Source organism: Syzygium oleosum, unplaced genomic scaffold, assembly GCF_021117445.2.
Source record: "Syzygium oleosum isolate NSW1041296 unplaced genomic scaffold, Sole_v2.1 Sole_v2.24, whole genome shotgun sequence".
In the NCBI taxonomy this organism is placed as follows: Eukaryota; Viridiplantae; Streptophyta; class Magnoliopsida; order Myrtales; family Myrtaceae; genus Syzygium; species Syzygium oleosum.
In genome coordinates this window covers 2899666-2914482 of record NW_026607508.1, presented here as the reverse complement: position 1 = coordinate 2914482, position 14817 = coordinate 2899666, and the positions used below count along the sequence as shown (strand labels likewise).

General features: G+C 39.7%; 1 pseudogene; it reads right to left on the bottom strand.

Annotated features, from left to right (window-relative positions):
- Positions 1 to 8556: 8556 nt before the first annotated feature.
- Positions 8557 to 13802, bottom strand: LOC115662145 (codeine O-demethylase-like; annotated as a pseudogene).
- Between the last annotated feature and the right edge of the window lie 1015 nt (positions 13803 to 14817).

Sequence of the window (14817 nt, the reverse complement as noted above, 5' to 3'; positions counted from 1 at the left end):
TTTTTTTAAGCTTTTACAAAAAATTTAAATTTCGCTCAAAGTGGGTATACGATTTTAAACCATTATGTGAAGTTTTGAAATTTTTGATTTTTTGCTTTTTTCTTCAAAGATCGTGACTTCCAGATGAACATGTGTTTTGAAGAAAGAGTTCTCTCAGAAATGATTCTCATTTTTGGTCTAGAAATAGAAAACCAACATTTTTTTTGTTCTGATTTCTGGTTTAGAATCGGTTCTGAAACAAAAACTTGTCCCAGAAATAGAAAAATGAAGTTGCGTTAACAAACGGGTTTCTGGTCCAAAACTGATTCTGGGAACAAAAAACCAGTTCTGGACAGAACCAGAATGGTTATCATGCGGTACCTAAGCTTACCATCACTCACTTGAACACAACGCAGACAATTAAATATTCTAAAAACAAAATAATCAGCAATGTTTGCCACAACTCGAACCCCAACGAGCGCGCGACACCCCTAAGTTAGTCAAATAGAATGCGACGTCTCAGGCTCGTCGCCGACCCAACCCCAAATCATCAGAGATCAAACACAAGCGGAAACAAGTATAACACCCGGACAAAAATTAGAAGAGGGGTAACAGGGAGAACAACCACATAACCAAACGAACAACTTTCAATAACACGAGACATACATACAATATCCATTCTTACAAAACATACCAGACTTACAAGGTTAGCAACCACTATCATCAAAAAGAGGCAAGTGGTTTGGGTGGGTTAACTTCTATACCAAAAAGGGAGTATTCTCAAAAATGGTTCTAACAACTAGCCCTTACTAACCCCTACGAGACATAAAAGGTGTCCACTCGGGGTCAGTCCCCCTAGAATCGGTGTCAGGCTCCCCCGGATCCACCCATTCATCAACTGACTCGGAGTCAGCCTCAATCTCAACCGGGTTATCCTCGGATCCCGACTCTGATGGGACCTCAATCGGCGGTTCTTCCTCGAGTTCTTCTTCTTCAGGCTCCTCTTCAAACTCTTCTTCAGGCTCCTCGTACTCTCCTTCGGGGTCTTCAAACTCTTCAGTCAGCTCATGCTCAACCTCCGGCTCCATAGGGACTGCCTCCTGGTGTGACTCCTCGGGCTCCAGGTCGGGCTTGACCTCCATAGGCTCGGGGTCTATGGGTGCAGATGCAGGTACAGGTGTAGGTGCAGGGCCTGACTTCACAGGGCCCATCTCAGCACTAGTCAGCTCACCATCAGAAGAAGGAACGGTCGACGGATCCCAATCACCGACTCCATCATGCGGGACATCAAAACTCCGAACGGGTCCAAACTCATCAAAACCATCTCGGAAACACCATGCTGTGAACTTATTGGGTTGCAACTGGGGTTCACCTACATCTACCCAAACCACCGTAATACGCTTAATCCAAGCTTGGTTCTCACCTACCGGGTGCTCGACTACCGAGTGCTCAGAGTGCACCGGTATCCCAAAACGTTACGGGGGAGTATTCATGGTCCAGGTCGGGAGTCTGAAATGGTTTGGTTAAATAACCATGAGAATACTTCTCAATAAGCGAACACCCTAAATCCCACCTAGGCTAACACGTACCTGCAGACTAATTCAAGCACTAAAATCATTCAATCAACAAGCTATAACAACCACGGCATACTTACCTTGCCTCGGCTCACGCACAAACCGTGCACGTTAGTCCAATCATAACAATATGCCAATCATCACAAGCATACAATCAATCCCAAGACACAGTCAATACATGCTCATGCACTTATGATAATCCGGACATTTTCAATCTCAAGCTTAACACCTCGCATTTATCAATGCACTCAAGCACACGTGTCCAGATTATTCACAACCCACGTAAACACGCCTCAGGTCCAACTTTCATTCCACGGCTCGCGTCAAAACGCCTCAAGCTCAACAACACTTCTACAGCCCGCGTAACACGCCTCAGGCTTTATGTCTCTTGCCCGCGTAAAACGCCTCAGGCTCAACATCTCCTCCTACGGCACAACCCGCGTAAAACGCATCAGGTTGGCAGTCTTCCGATATAACCGGGCATCATCCCGCGTAACACGCCTAAGGATGGGTTCGATTCCCCGCGTAAAACGCCTCAGGGATTAAGTGATCACACGAGCATACTAGCACACCATATTTTATCTTGACCCTCCGTAAAATGCCTCAGGGCTTTTTTTAGTGATCACGCTCACATCGCGTACACATCAATTCCTTACGCATATCACATGTTCAAACATCATACAACATGCTCAATCTCCAGCTAATTCAAATCAGCTCACGCTAACGGGATCCAAATGTCAACCATTCATATCACATTTCACCAAGCATACTAAGCTACAACTAAGCCAACGATCACAGCCCACAACTCAACATATTACACTCATCTTTCAAGCAATAAAGTCAGCCACGAAGGTAGCATAAATCAACCACAACACCGGCACAATATTTCAACACGTGTAGTTCACAAATCAAACCATATACTCGCCATATTCAACCACATTTTTCAGCATATAAATCCACCATAATCAACCCCTATTTGGTCTCTAAATAACTACCAAGTCGTCCATAAATCCATCCATAATCTGTCTAATAAGTTAGCACTCAAACAACCTCTAATCTCCACAAAATCGCACCTAAACTAGTTCGTTAATACCCGACATCCTAAGCAAGGTTTAGAATGTCACTTACCCAAGGTCCTAAGCAAGATCAAGCAAGAAAAAGGGGCAGCAAGCCAGTGGTCGCACGGCGGCCTTGGGCGAACGGTGGACGGACGGCGGCGGCGGCAGCTCCGGTTGGCCGATCACGACTGCGTGCGTGCACGGCAAGGAGAGAGAGAGAGAGAGAGAGAGAGAGAGAGAGAGAGAGAGAGAGAGAGGGAGGGAGGGTGGTGGCGGTGACGAGGTCGCGGTGGCGAGGACGACCAGACGGGCGGTGACGAGCGGCGGTTTCCAACGCCGGCGTGGCGTGATGGCCGAGCGCGCAAGAAGAGGAGGAGGAGAAGAGAAGGTTGGCCAAAGGGGGGAGAGGGGAAATGGTGTGAGAGAGAGAGTGAGGGAGAAAGAAAAGAAAAGAATAGACTAGGGGGAGTAGGTTAGATAGGTCATGATGACTAAAAAGGCCCATCATAGCCTAAAAAGCTCATCATTACCTAGAAATGAGCCATTATAACCTAAAAAGGCTAGGTGGGTCAACTCTTCAAGGAAAGACCATCTTACCCCTTCCACTATCTCACCAAATCTAAAGGCCCACATTCAAACACACATCACATCCATCTCATCCAATGGCTAAGATTAAACCATCCACAAAATATCTAGGGGCAAAGAAAGAAATGAGCAAGGAGGATGGGGGCATTTTTATCCATGAAATTCGTCCATCAAGGGGGCAGCCAAAAGACCAAACTGCCCTTCCACTTTTCTTAAGAGCCTTCACACAATCCCAGGGGCAAAATGGTAATTTTTCACTCCCGATCCAATTTTCAATCTTTCCCGACAAATCCAACAAATTCTAAGATTAATTACGCTAATGATGACGTCGTCCAATTAATTGTCATGACGTTCAAGGAATCCGAAACCCAAACTTAGATTCTAATTATGGCTAAATCGAATCAACGCGACTTAAGCGTATCTCTGACTAACGAGCGGCTCTTGGGCGTTACGCGAATTTGACCCGAGGTCGACACTAAGTCGAGCCAAGTTTAAGTTCACTCGAACCATGGCGATCTCGATTGTCATGTAATTGCGAGGATCAATCACTAGTTCCGAAGGGCACGATCGTTCGGAATAGGTTTAAGATCGTTTGCAAATTCATCTCATGGTCGAGCGGAATCACCCGCGATCCACTCGTATGACATTGGCGAATCGATCCGTGACCATCCTTGGATCGGCCTACATTGGCCCAAAATATCACCTCGACAATCCTTATGGTTGAAAGTCAGCCTACGATCGAGTTTCTTTGGTCGCGCGAACTTAAATCCCTAATTAGCCATTCTCTAATGGTTAGTATCCCAAGAGTGATCAGTTCCGGGCGAGATCTAACTACAAGCGCGTTAATAAAATCATTCACTTCATAAATCTCAAGTGGGTCGAATTTCAGAATGTCACAATGTTACCTGACCACACTTCTTTAGGAGTCCAACATCCAATTGCAGTCAATGGGGATCTATTCTTCATGTAGCTCGATGTACAAAGCACATCCGCTAAGAATCTCCTAATCATACTAACACTATAGAGCATTTTATGGGCCGTCTCTAGTAATGTTCTTCTCATCAACTCTGCAACTTGTTGTGGTTCACTATAATTAGTGCGGTATCTCACTATGCCTTCTTTCATGCAAAATTCATTTAACAACTTCGAGCAAAACTCCATGCTACTGTCAGTCAGCACATGCTTGATCGTTTTATAAGTCTCATTTTTTATTAAAGCTCTGAACTACCTGATCCTGATAGCAGCATCAAACTTGTGCCTTAGCATAAACACCCAGATTTTCCTCGAGTAGTCGTCCACAACCGTTAGCATAAATCTGGCACTCTTCCTTGAAGGAAACCGCGACAACATACGAACATTCAAGTGAATTAACTTTGCAATTTGCGTGGTTTCTTTGACCGTTGTATAGAATTGCACTTTCTGCCGTTGATCTAAATCACAGCACCTACATACATTCGATTCATTAGCAACATAACCACATAGTAAATTCCTTTACTTAGAACCTTCAGGCTTCTCTCGCTTATGTGCCCCAAACGCATATGCCATAATTCATACTCTCGAACAGATGCATCCGACTTCTCCGCAGCGAATTCCGTCACTGTCTCACCTTGAAGTTCATACAGGCCATTATGCTTGATTCCTCTCATTATAACCAAGGCACCTCGAACAATTTTTAAAATTCCACATTTCGAAGAATACCGACCCCAGCTGAATCCAAGGCACTCAAGGAAATCAGGTTCTTCTTCAACTCTGGAATATGCCTCACTCCAGTCAATATCCTCACAATACCATCATGAATTTTAATTTTAATATAACCAACACCCACAACATTGCACTCAGTGTTGTTCTCTAACTGTACTGTACTATTATCCATGCATTGATACATAGTAAACCAGTTTCTGTTTGGTGTAGCGTGAAACGAATAACCAGAATCCATAATCTATCCATCAAACGACGAATCATCAGTGACAGACAGCACTATCCAAATTACAGTTAGCTATAGCTACAACATCATCCGCAGACTCAACTCTAATTCCCTTACCCTTATCATTTTTCAGTTTAAAGCAATCTTTTATAAGATGCCCCTTTTTGCCGCAACTCCAACAGATAACACCATTAGTCCTAAACTGACTTCATCTATTCAAGTTTATACTACTACTGCTAACATATGTATTAGTTATTTTTCTATTTTCACCTACTAAAGCAGCAGATACAGGTTCACTATATTCTCTTCTACGGATGTCCTCACTCAGAATTAACTTTCGAATCCCATCAAACGTCAAATTTGTTGACCTAAAGGAATTACTAACAGCGGTAACAGTAGTATTACAACTATAAGGCAATGAGGATAATAGAATCCAAGCACGTACATCATCTTCAAAGTCAATCTCAACTGAACTCAATTGACTAACGATTATATTGAATTCATTAGTATGATTAGCAATTGACGCACCTTTGCCCATCTTTAAGTCTAACAGATGTAGCATCAAATAAACTTCTGTTAAACTTTGTTGATCGCAGAGGGCTTCTTGTACATGTTCGACAGCGCTTTCATCAAACTCGCAATGGTTGTCCCTTTCACGATGTTAAACGCGACTTTACAAGCCAACATCAGCCGAATAACACCCAAAACTCGACTATCCAGCAATTCTCAATCAGCTTACTTCATCGTCTCTGGCTTCTCCCCAAATAAGGGCAAGTGCAGTTTCATCTAATATAGAAATTCTCAATTTGCAACTTCAAGAAATTAAAGTTTTCCCATTAAATCTGTCAATTTTCACTTTTCCTTCTTATGTCGCCATCGATTCGCTTCAACTCAGCCAAGCCTAGCTCTGATACCAATTGTTGCGAAAACAAGCGATCGAACAATAAAATAGATGGAATAAGAAAATAAATCGGATATCATATTTATGTTGCTTGATTGTAGTGACTTACATCCATAGAGAGAGCATAATCGAATTCCGCTATAGATCAAGCGATACAATATAGATTACAACCACGCTCGAGTTACTCAAGTATTTCCCAAGCCCCAATTACACCCAATAACTCATAAGTGTTTAGCAATACAATTCCTCACGAATAATCTCTTAATCTCACGAATGGATTATATACAAATTCTTACCATAAGAATTTAATCAGCTTCAATACTTGAGTATATAATTCCACGGAGAAAATCACGAAGAGAAACCCACAGTAAGCACTAGTTGAGAACGGCCCTTCAAGACATCACGTACAGAGGCGTTACTTGCTTTATATATGGAAGCAAGACCCACAAAAACAAACCCTTGAATTATTTATATAAATATAAGCCACCGCCGAGGGATGTGGATATTTGTCTCGGTCAAAGAAGTCAACACCGAATTTGGCAGAGAAAGAAATTTCCTATTCCGTTGTTTTATTGACCGACCTCCTTATGAAGAAGGAAACTTGTGTATAATGCTCACGCGCGATACTTCTTGAACAAACTCCCAAATTTCCCCAATTTCCTTCTTTTCTTTTCAATTTGGGATGTTCCAAATCTTTTATCCTTTTTTTTTTCTTTACACCTTGGCCGACTCTAGTAGCAAAGGACAATTATGTGCCGATCTTTCTTTGCTCAATATTTCAAACATCCACATAAATAATAATTTATCTTGGGTCGGGTTTCGTTCATAAGCTCAAACTCGAGACATATTTTAACAATAACCATTCATCACTTTTGTTCTATTGAAAAAGTTCCCCGACATAGAAACGCATCGGATGTGGTTAATGTGAATTTGAACGTTGGAGGGTTTATTTGAATTGCCTATAAATACTATGCGTGGATATGGAAGAGAGAGCACTTTTTTATTTTCGTTGCCTCGTGACTTTTGGTAATTTTGAAAACGAGGAGGATCAAAGAGGAAAACCTAAGTTCAAAGAAGCTTGGGTCCTTGACAATGAATTTTTCTTTTCCCCTAATAAATGAGTGAGACACTGAATAATGTTTGCCTTCATCTGGTGCTGTTTTGTAGCTGAGGTTGCGACATGAGCTTGCAAAAATTCGCCCCAATTCGTCTCTGAAAGTCAAGGTGATACTCTGTTGATTCTCTATTCCTTTCGTCTCTATATTGCCTGGTTATTGAACTTTGAGATTATGTTATAAAGATATCTGCTTTTTGTTCCGTGGGCAGGAGAGGAGTGCTGAGGTTGTAGACAGTAACCCTTTTAGTAGGCTCATGGCACTACAAAGGATGAGAGTTGTGGGGAATCATGAAAGGATACGGGATGAAAGGATACGGGAGTACTCATTTGCTATAGTTTTCTGTACTTATTTCTTCCTTCAATTTGTACCTCGATGAAAATATAGTTTTATGTGCATTAAGCAAGTTATTCAAGTGCATCTGCAAAATTAACTCAGCAAAAAAAGAAAAATAAAAAGGTTTCTAATTGACTGGCCTATCCTTTCTGATGACGCCATTTTAAATAGCAGGGAGTCGGTGGCATGCGAAATGCTGCTGCCGAGATGCTCACGAGGTGTGGTGTAGGTCGCCTGTTGCCGTATGATTATGACAAAGTCGAGTTAGCTAACATGGACAGGCTATTTTTCCATCCATAGCAGGTAGGCGACAGCGCTTGAAGTTTGTATCCAATCAGGAATCCCTCACCTTCAACAATTAACTGTAGGAGAGATCAAAATAGAATTGTAGAAGAATAATACCAGCCGCAGCTGTTTGTACAATGCATAGCATGCTCATCGGTATCTGAAATTGTATTGCTTGGTCAATGGCCATTCAAAATTTCTTTCTTTTTGCCTTCTTAGGTTGGGATGACAAAGACCGATGCTGCTGTTCGGACTCTTTCAGACATAGATCCAGATATTTTCCTTGACCATAATTTTGCATCTTTCACAATTCTTCACAAATTAACACAATCATCAGGTCTACAAATGCCGAAAGATAGACAACCCAATAGTATTTCATGGAATCATGTGAAGTAGATGGCGAAAAATAGAAACTAAAAAGAATATGGAGAGAGGATGCCCCTGGTCTCTGAGCACAGTGATATTCTTTAATGTCATAAATGGGTTTCCTTCAACAATGCTTTTGCTACATGAGGCCCAATTATTAGATTTAAGAAAATATATTAAACCATCTATATTTGGAGTGGCAATTAAAGTCTAGTCGGGTTGGGTTGGAGCGAGTTCGTGGAAGCTGGTCTTGGATAGACGAGTCATTTGAGACGAAAGGGTATGATTTGAGTACAAGGGCAGTCAGATGAACGAGCTTTTTAACATGTTAGGATTGCTGCGTTTGAAGTTGGTTATTGTTTATTCTAGTTGCGCTTCTCAACCTTAATATTAAAAAGGAGATTGCTTTCGGGCTTTTATTTATCCACCCACCCCAATTTCTCTTTTCAAGTGCTTCATTGATCATGTCATCTTCATCACCATCACCAACAATGAACCTTTTACTCGCTTTCTGTGTCGTCATTTCACTTGTTTTGATCTTGTCGGCATCATCCACTGAGGCGGCCAATGGTTGGCTGCCTTTGATCTCTTATTGGACAAAATAGATATACAACATTATGTGACAAACTTTTATTGGACGCTTAAGTATGTTTGCTCGTCAACTAAGCTTGGCGAGCAAGGGTCTTCCTAAATCCCTCTCGTTCACTCCACTTGAAATGAAACAGCCTCCTCCGGTTGAAGCTTCATCCTCTCTAAATAGGACTTTCCATTGAGCTTCTGGGAAAAGAAGTCCTTGACATATTTCTCCACCTTTATCCTTCCAAACACCGCTGGATTTTCTGTGGTCGTCAGAGATTGGATTGGGCCAATTTCTGAGTCCAGCTTAGGGTTGAAGAACATGGCAATTGAGATCCTTTCTCTTGTCGAATTCACCGTGGCTCTATGCTCGATGCTGTTGTAAAGACCATTGCTAAGAATCTGCAATTAGAAGCAAAGGGAAATCATATCAGACAAGAGTGCAAACGGGCTGGGCTTCAAGGAAATTTTCGGCCCGGCCCAGCCTAGAGAAAAAAGGAAAAAGTTGAGCCCAGTAGCCTGGCCCCCATTGAATCATTGCCCCAAAAAACTGGTCCAAGCTGACCAGGCCGATTTGGTCCAGGCTGATTTGGTCTTTCATGCTTTCGGATTAATTTGAACACTCCTTGTAAATTCACAGAACTAATCTTATGATATGTTCATGGTTGTTGAAATTTATATGAAATGCCTTTTTATGACAAGTTGTCCTGGTATTGCCAATGGATCCGGTGAATGGTCCATTGAACAAATTCAAGGCTAATGCTTGATAGGAAGGAATAGAAACAAAATTGGGGTCTCAAGAGTTTCGAACTCAAGTTGTCATACACCAACACCATGTAGAACTTGTGAGATCTTAGAACCTATTTAAGTTGACTTTCACTCTCATTTTTTGGGTCTAATATAAATCTGGTGCTTCACACAGTTTGACCTTTTTGTAATCCAAAATACTTGACATTTCCACAATATACAAGCATTGATAGGTAAATTCACACATAATTTTTGAAACTTTTTATGATACTTTAAATTTTAGCGAGAAATCAAGAAAATACTTTTCACTTGTACTAAATCTTGAACAAACAAACCCTAAAACCTTAACTGGTAGATGAATACATGATTTACTATTAAATCATATGATGACATTGTCATCGAATTCTAAATTATTTTAATCAAGAAATTACTTTTCACTTTTACTAAATCTTGCAATATGTTGTTCGAGTTAATTAAACATGCTTTTAGCTAAAGGGGCAAAAAATATTGTTTAGACTCAATGTGTGGTGATGTGACATGAAAACGTATGTTATGTCAAGCGACCTAAAGTAGGTCTAACAAGTTCTCTAAGCGAGGTATAGTAAAATGAGTCTAGATAATACATACTCGCTAAACGACAAAAGGAAATTGGCATTAGTTAATGAGAGGAAAATAAACAAGTCAAAAATTCCAAAATTGAAGGAAAATGTTTGCCCAAGCAAGAAAAATGTACCTCCATGACATCTCCCACATTCACCACAAATGCATTTGGTAGAATGTGAATAGGTGTCCAAACTCCATCCATTTTAATTTACAAGCCATCGACACCGTTGATTTGGTGGAGGATGGTGATACCGGTAGGATCCGAGTGTGGTGTTAGCCCAAAAACAAGCTCCGGCTGTGGGCACGGAGGATAGTACGTCATCCTCATAGTTTGATAGCCATCCTCAAATAATTCTTTCATCTCATTTATCTCGATGTCTAAACATTTCGAAATCAAGCGAAGTAGCTGCATGGCCAGCTTTTGTGTCGCCTTAATGTAAGAGTCTAGGATGTTTCTGCATATGAAAGGAAGGTATTATGTATTATTGCCATAGTCCATAGATTGTGAAAGGTTCTTGTATGTGCTAATATGACATGTGAGTTTGCTCACATGTACCATTGGATCAGGTGACACCCATGTGAGGCCCACCTTATCCAATGATGCATGTGAGTTATGCGCAAATTCCCAGATGCAGCCATGAATTGAGAGAGAGAGATTTTCTAGGTTATAATTTACACGTAGGAAGTCTGTCATTCACCGCCTTTTAGGCCCAAAATACTAAAGTTGTGTAGAAGCCCACAAGTGTATCTTCCTAGCTCTATACATATCGTGCTTTTAAGCATGATCTAATATGGGTCCCATAGATTTCAAGGATATCAACTAGCAATTATCTTGACGATGTACCCGACCATCACATATATGTGACATGTGCTTTTTTGCATGTATAAAGATTCAGAAACAACCTGAGTGACAAAGGGAGCTCCGGAAAGAGATGAGGTCTCCTTTTGGCTACGGGGTTGATTATCATGAAGAACCTGTCACCCCAGTCAAACTTTTCTTCTGATCGCGTGACACCGCCATAACCTTCGACCTCTCCTGACCTTATCCCAAATTTCATTTTCTCCGACAAGGGAAGCTTGAAAAATTCTTCAATTTCATGCCTTAGATCCTCCATCAGAGAAGGGCCTATCCCGTGGTTAACTAGCTGCATGCACAAATTGCTATTCTAAAATTCTAAATTTTCAGCATAAAGTCTTGAACTTTCTTAGAAAATTTCCAATACAGTCTTGATTATCACTTCCTCAATCTTTCCCTTCGTGAAAATATATGTGACAATGTTCAGAAATTACCGCGTAGAATACAGTCTTAATAAGTATATATTTTCAATTAGTATAATATATGCTATTGGTGAAGGGAGCAATGGCCCATGCTACCCTTTCTTATAATCGATCCGTTAAAATAATGCCACGTACAAACTAATTTAGCAAAAATTCATACATAAAATAATGTTACAAGCTTTTATTACATGTCAAACATGGCTCACTTATATATAAGCTTATTCTATAATCTATCACGTTATTCAATGTATCGATTTAGAATCTCAGTTTTAGTATAAGTAGCATTAATTTGGATCAGTTATATAAGATATGCTTCACTCATATATCTACAAGTGCTAGTATATTTTCTTATCAGTCATATAAGATATTCTCTTTGATTGATGATATCTTACTAATTATTATACTTCAAGACACCTCTGACTGGACTGTTTCAAAGACTCTTGGTAGGATTTGAATTTATATTCATATGGATGACATGATACTAAATATTTATCTCTGCGCGTTACACGAGATTTTTTAAATTGATTACGAAAGTCAAGAGAAGAAGATACATAACATATAACTAAAATAATGAAAGATAAATTATTTATTTATAGGTGGTCTTTTTGGAAAAGTATATATGTAATAGGAAGAACCGGTTTTTTTATATGAAAAAAAATAAACTATTTATTATAGGTAGTCTTTCTGGAAATATAAATATGTAAAAGGAAGAACTGGTATTTTATCATCTAAAAAAAACAAAAATGGATAAACACCGCAATAAAAGGAGCATAAGATTGATATTCATATTCTAGTATGAAAAAGGACAAAAACAACACTTGGCAAAACTTTAAACAAAGCATAGTAAGATTAGATGAGCCGTAATACTTATAGGAACTATGCCAATGTACATCGTCATCCTCGTTGCGTATTGTAAAATAAAAATGACAATATTTCCAACAATGAAAGAAAACGAATTTAATCTCTAAAGTATATCTCTAAATGGCTAAATTGACTTGGAAAAAAAATTGAGATTTCATTGATCCTATTCTTCCCACCAATGCTTAGATAATTCTATCGAAATTGCTGAAAAGTGAAACATGCTAATTGAACTGCCAAAATAGAAACATGTACGTAAAGATTGTAGTTGAAAACATTTAAAATAATTACCATTTTGAAACAAGATAAAAGAATGAATTTGGGATCGTCCAATAAAATAAGTCAATAAAGATTAGTGGAATAGACAAAATGCGATGCATTTCTAGATGGCGGAAACCTTTATGGAAAAAATACCAAGACCTTTTTTGCAATGAAGAGAGGTCCACTCCCGAAATCTACAACTCTAGGCGGCAAGTTTATAAGCAACACTTTGAGAAGACTTTGTATTAATATATTTATATGGATAAAGTAGAACAATTAATTTGGGTTTTACCTTTAGAGATCAATTTGCACCTCGCATCAATTATCTTCGTGCTCTTTTTTTTAGGATAATGGCATTTTTCTTCCTCAAATGCACATCTCCAAATTCTAAATTCTCCTACCCATCAAAACACTCAAAACCAACTAACATTCAAACCACCCAAACCCTAAGCAAGAGCTTAAAAGGAGTTTGCAACGATGGACAACTCCGTTTTCTCAATGAGGGGCATGTGAATAGTACTTGCAAAAACAGAGATATGTAAGTGATCATTGGGTAGAGTATGTTTTTGATATTGTCCTTGTTTTTTTTTTCTTTTGGCTTTTTAGCCAAAAAAGAAAGAAAGAAAGAAAAGAACAATAAATTGCTTAACTTAGTCAATTCTCTTGAGGTCTCCAATCATGATAAACTGTTATCTAATACGGTTAATGTTTCTCTCCGGTAGCCATACTCACATGCTCGTGAAAAAAACAAACTGCACAGTACGATATTGTACCACATACGTACTCAATATCCGACATAGAAAAGTGATTGCGAACCAAGTCAACCTTGCTACCATCTCCAAGAATTAAATCCCGGGTCATATACAAAAAAGATGAAGAAAAATTGCGCAATGCGTCGAATGCATATGCATACTATGCAGCTAAGCCTTTGGACATCGTGGAGTCCATGCGGCCGACCGACCGAGGGTGGAGTTTCTGTTTTTGGTTAGCCTAATCTTCGATTGAATAATTTTAACAAAATTCGAGACAACAAGGACGACAAAGCTTCAAGTCCAAGTGGGCTTTAAAGATAGAGAAGAGGGAGTTTGAGAAAACCTGAAAGAGACCCAAGTCTTTGCATGCCTCGTGCAATTTCTGCAATTCCTGATCACCCATGATTTGGTCCAAGGAGGAAAATTTGCCCAAGTCAATGACTGGAACAACTGGCGTTTGAGTGCTTCCATTATCAGAGAGGATTTGTGGTTCTTGGTCACGACAAACATACCTCTCCGGAACAGCCTCCATGGTTTCTTTGATGAGCTCTTGAACGCTCACCACGGAAGAACCAGTATGGAGAGAAGGTACTTGTGATTCCATTTCTTCTATTTGATGCTGAACTTGCTCCTGCATGGCGCTATTTATAGAGAGAGAAAGAGTAAAAAATTGGTAAATTACCGGTAGACATTTGTATAAACGGGTCATATTCAATGAATAATAACAGCTTGTTACATTATTTAATATACCACTCTTTAAACCAGTTTTTTGTAAAAAAAAGTTATTTAAACACATGATATATATTATATACTGAGTTTGTATAACATGCATACGCATGCATTTGAACATATAACATATGCGTGTATATATACATAGAGAGAGATCCAAAACGTGAATACATACATATCCAAATGTCAAAAAATAGCCCAACAGGAAAAAGGCAAAAAATAAAACTAAAAAGCCTTCCGTTTGTCTCGTTTCTGATTGATTTTGTATAATATGCACGTATTGTTTTGTAGGGTCTTTTCCTTCATTGAGCAAACTTCGAATTCTTTCGTTTCATTTTTTTAACCTCTCTTCGGCTTAGGTCGTTCGAAATGGTCGGAACACATGGAGCAATGATGCTGGCGTAAGAACTTTTGACAGAAGTTCTGGGAGATCTACGACAAGAATAGGCTTTTAAAGGTTGATCTTGAATCTTTCAGAATTACGAAGGATGTAACTGTCGATATAACCGTTAATATTGGCTCACATAGAAAGGTCTTTCTCGATCCAGGAAAAGATTGCAAAGTAGCAAGTTCTTGGAAAATTCAAGAAAATTGGCTTCTAGAAAAGGTTTCCATTCAGATTCAGAACTTGATAATCAAAGCATCACACACACACACATCTCTCTCTCTCTCTCTCTCTCTCTCTCTCTCTCTCTCTCTCTCTCTCTCTCTCTCTCTCTCTCTCTCCCATCTTCAACCGAGCCAGAACTGGGTCGTTGAGGACGGTAGAGCGAGATCTGCTCGTTTGAACTTCAAACTTTGAAGAGGGCTCGGCTCCAACTAAGTCCTTGCCAATGTTCACTGGCTCTATACATGCCCTCCATTTTGGAGATTAGGATTAGGGTTTCAGT